This window comes from Equus quagga, chromosome 10 (assembly GCF_021613505.1).
Source record: "Equus quagga isolate Etosha38 chromosome 10, UCLA_HA_Equagga_1.0, whole genome shotgun sequence".
In the NCBI taxonomy this organism is placed as follows: domain Eukaryota; kingdom Metazoa; phylum Chordata; class Mammalia; order Perissodactyla; family Equidae; genus Equus; species Equus quagga.
The window spans coordinates 67,994,840-67,999,571 of NC_060276.1; positions in this window are offsets into that span (position 1 = coordinate 67,994,840).

Here is a 4,732-nt window from a genome sequence, read left to right on the forward strand (position 1 = left end):
GCCCTCCACAATGCGGGTGGGCCTCGCTCAATCCTTCGAATGCCTGAATACAATATAAGGTTGAGTAAGAAAGAACTCTTTCTCTCTGCCTGACTGTCTGGAGCTGGGACATCAGCCTCCTTCTACCTTCGGACTCCGAATGGAGGCATGCCATCAGCTTTCCTGGGCCTCCAGCTTGCCCACTGCACATCTCGGACTTCTCAGCCTCCAAAATTGCATGAGCCTATTTCTTATAGTAAATCTCTTTATGTATATATACACATCATATTGGTTCTGTTTCTCTGGAGAACCCAAACAAATACACCAACTAACGGCATACTTTTGTTATTTTTAAAAAATATGTTGTCTCTGGGCAGCCGGTGGCGCAGTGCTCAAGCGCGCAGGTTCCGCTTCGGCCGTTGGTGTGTTTGGATTCCGGGTGCGGACCCGTGCACCACTTGTCAAGCAATGCTGTGGCAGGCGTCCTACATACGAAGTGGAGGAGGATGGGCACAGATCTTGGCTCAGGGCCAGTCTTCCTCAGCAAAAAGAGGAGGATTGGCAGCAGATGTTAGCTCAGGGCCAATAGTCCTCCAAAAAAAAAATTAAAAATTAAAAAATATATATGTTGTCTCCCTCCGCTCCAATGTAATCTTGCTGAGGGCAGGGATTTTTGTCTGTTTCCTGTGTGTTTCACTGCTGTATCCTCAGCACAATGCCTGGAATATAGTAGGTACTTAATAAACACATGGTGAATGAATGATAATAGCCCTTGTCATTGTACCTTGTTCGTGTATCTTGTTTGTTTTTTTTTGTCTCCCAGGAGTCTGTGAGCCACTCCACCACAGGAACTGGCCTTTGCATCCCCAATGCCAGGCAAAGTGCCCACCACGAAAGGTGCCCAGTGCGTATTGAATGAAATGCCTTGATATGATCCATCCAGAAGAACATTCGTCTTAGGACAGAGCCCTCCCCAGTACCTAGTTCAGGACGCCCACCTCTCTGCTTTCCCCCTGCCCCTCCCTGAAACCCCAGCCTCGGCACGGCCGCCATCTGCCTGGCGTGACTGGGCCTCCCTCCCTTCCTGGCCTCTCTCATCCCTTCCCCCGCCCAAGCCCTCCTCGCCCGCCTGGGTACAGGCGATTATCTGGGGGTGGTAATTATTGCGAGTAAATTGGAAGTTGTTTTGCACAGGGCTGTGTCTCACGCAGGTCGATTTGTATGCTTCCTGGGCACTTGTGACACTCCAGAAATGCCATAGCAACGGCCCCGGCGCCGCCGGGCTCACTGACTGCAGGAGACAAGGCGGGGGAGCGGTGCGCGCCGCGAGCCGAGCGGGCGGGCAGGGGCGAGGGCACCGCGCGGCGGGGAGCCGCTGCCTTCGCCGCCGCCACGGCTCCCAGCGTCGGTGTCCTCGTTGGTAGCATGGGAATAATAACCCGCACGTAGGCTGTCGTGGGGCAGAAATGAGATAATGGCTTGAACAGTGCGCAAACCTGTAAACCGAGGGCTGGCTATTAGTACAATGACTATTCTTCTTCGTGGTATTGTCTTCTTTCCCACTTCTCTCCGCCTTTCTGCGGTTCGCCCCCGCCCGGAGCCAGCGCCTGCCAGATTCCCCGCCGCAGGAGCAGGGTTCCTGCTGGCCCTCCTTTATTCGGTGCAGAAAGCAGGGCCCCTGGAACACCTTTTAGTGAAGAAGCTCACAGAGACACCGCGAGCTCATCCCGCGGAGGCCGAGCCACTGATCAAATTGTAGGCACTCTGCCTTTCGGTCATTCAGATTAGCTGGGAGGAGGCCAGCTGGAATTAGTGACAAATTTGAAGCAGAGAATATTGACAAAGAAAGGCCATTATATTGCCCGCAATGACGCTCGACAATTCAAAGGAGGCTTCCCCAGTGTTTCCAAGGAGAGCTTTAGTTAGTGAGTAGATAAGACTTTTTGCTAATTATTTGGATAGACACAGACCTCAAATCCTTAAACTGAGTTTTGTTCCCTTCAAGGAGTTGAAAAACAACTCTTCCTTCTTCAGTCCCCTGCCCCCTCTCTAAATCTGAGATCCTTACCAGGACAAGGCTTTGAAAACAATAAAGCACTACTGAACTATTCATTCGTTCCAAATAATTTTTAAGCATCTACTGTGTGCCAGAACTAGTGTGGGTATTGGAGACACAGACATGGAGCTAATGTTCTAGAGGAGGAATAGACAATGTAGCAGTAAATGGAGAAAGGAGATACTTTTAAAAGTAATAACGTCTCTAAAGGATATAAAGAGGGTGAGGGAGGTAGGGTAGCTACTTTAGAGAAGATGGGTGGGTAAAGGTCTCACAGGGGAGATGGCTGAGATCTGAAGGATAAGAAAGAGCAGCCATGCCAAGATTTTAGGGGAAAGTGTTCCTGGCAGAGGGAATAGCAAATGCAAAGACCCTGTGGTGGAAATGGGCTTGGTTGTTCAAAGACTAGAAAGAAACCCAATGTGGTTGAGGTGAAATGAACAAACAGGGTGCGATTTGGAGGGGCCAGGTCACTAGGGACTTGCAGGCCACAGTAAGGAGTGTGGAATGTATTTTCAGTGCATTGTGGACTCACTGAAAAGTCTTAAGCGACGGAGTGATATGATCTGGTTTATATTTTTCAAAAAGATTACCGGCTGCTGTTTGAAGAATGGATTAGATTTTCCTAACAAGAAAAATGGACTGGGAGACAAGAATGGGAGTAGGAGGTGAGTGAGGAAGCCGTGGGTAAATGCCAGGTGGCTTAGGCCTGGATGCTTGCAGGTGAGCGGGCAGAGGTGGAGAGATTCAGGATGTATTTTGGAGATGGAGCCGACAGGGCTTGGTGATGGATTGGATGAAGGTCAGAGAAGAGACTACGTTGTCTAGTTTCTAGGTTTTGGGCTTGAGCAACTGGGTGGATGGTGGTGCCATTTACAGAGATGGGGAAGACTGGAGCAAGTCAGGTTTGAGGTGGGTTGGGAATCAATGCTTCCCTTTTGGATGTTTTCAGTGTGAGATGTCACGGAGGCCTTGATAGAGGGGCTCATGTGAGAGGTTTGGACCTAAGAAAGACCTGTGGGAGTCCTTCATATTCAGTTAAGAGTTCTCGGGAATCTTGGTGACTTGTTCAAAGCTAACCCCAGGCTGGAACAGAAACGTGGGGACATAACTGCCTCCCTCCCTGCCTCCTAGACAACATGCCCTTGACTGTGGCAGTGCAGACTTACTCTCAGGGGAAACGCAAAATAAAACTATGAGGTACAACTTTTTAATTAGCAGAAGGGTGAAGATCAAAAGCTTGGAAAACACTGTTAGCAAAGGTGTGGGGAAACGGGCACCCTCATATATGGTTGATGGGAACGTAAGTTGGTCCATCCCTTATGGAGGGCAATTCAGCAGTTTCTATCAAAATGAGAAAGACACATACACTTGACCCAACAATTCCACTTTTAGAAAATTACCCTACAGATATACTCACACTTACAAAAATGCCTGTACCAGAATATTTCTTGCCATAGTGTTTATAACAGCAAAAGACTGGAAAAAAAATATCCATCAATAGGGGACTGGTCAAATAAGTGAAAGCACACTTACAATGGAATATATGCAGCCATTAAAACTAAGGAAGTTCTTGATTTTTTTTCAATTGAGATGAAATTCACATAATATTAAATTCACTATTCTAACCACTTTAAAGCGTAAAATTCAATGTCTTTATGTTTTGAAATGAAACAACCTCCAATATATATTGGTAAGTGCCTACCCTTACTCACCTTCTGTCCCCACCTGTCTATCTCTGCTAGTGATGGTAAGAGGGGCTTTTTCTGATGGGCACCTTTGAAAAGTCTCCATGACACAGGAGGCTAAGATGGTCTGTCGATAAGGAGAAGAAGTGGTAATATTGATCAATGGTTCTCAGCCCAGCTGCACATTGGCATCACCTGAGGAGATTTTAAAAATGCCGTTGCAGGGCCGGCCTGGTGGCGCAGCAGTTAAGTGCGCATGTTCTGCTTTGGTGGCCCGGGGTTTGCCGGTTCGGATCCTGGGTGCAGACATGGCACCGCTTGGCAAAGCCATGCTGTGGCAGGCTTCCCATATATAAAGTAGAGGAAGATGGGCATGGATGCTAGCTCAGGGCCAGTCTTCCTCAGCAAAAAGAGGAGGATTGGCAGCAGTTAGCTCAGGGTTAATCTTCCTCAAAAAAAATAATATAATAAAATAAAATAAAAATGCCCTTGCCTAGGCCCCACCTCTAGAGATTTTGATTTAATTAGTCAGGGATGAGACCTGGGCATGATTTTTTAAATTGAAGTATAATTTACACATAGTAAAAATACCTAGGTCTTAAGCATATAGTTCAATGAATAGGGATAATTGTGGGCACCTGTGTAACCACTGCCACAATAAATTCCACTTCCCCAGTCAATGCCCCCACCCTTGCTGGAGGCAACTACTATTGTGATTTCTTTCTTTCTTTTTTTTTTTTTTAAAGATTGGCACCTGGGCTAACAACTGTTGCCAATCTTTTTTTTTTCCTGCTTTTTATCTCCCCAACCCCCCCTGTACACAGTTGTATATCTTAGTTGCACGTCCTTCTAGTTGTGGGATGTGGGACGCCGCCTCAACGTGGCCTGACGAGCGGTGCCATGTTTGCACCCAGGATCCGAACCCTGGGCCTCCGCAGCGGAGCTCGTGAACTTAACCACTCGGCCATGGAGCCGGCCCCTGTGATTTCTATTATAGATTCATTTTGAT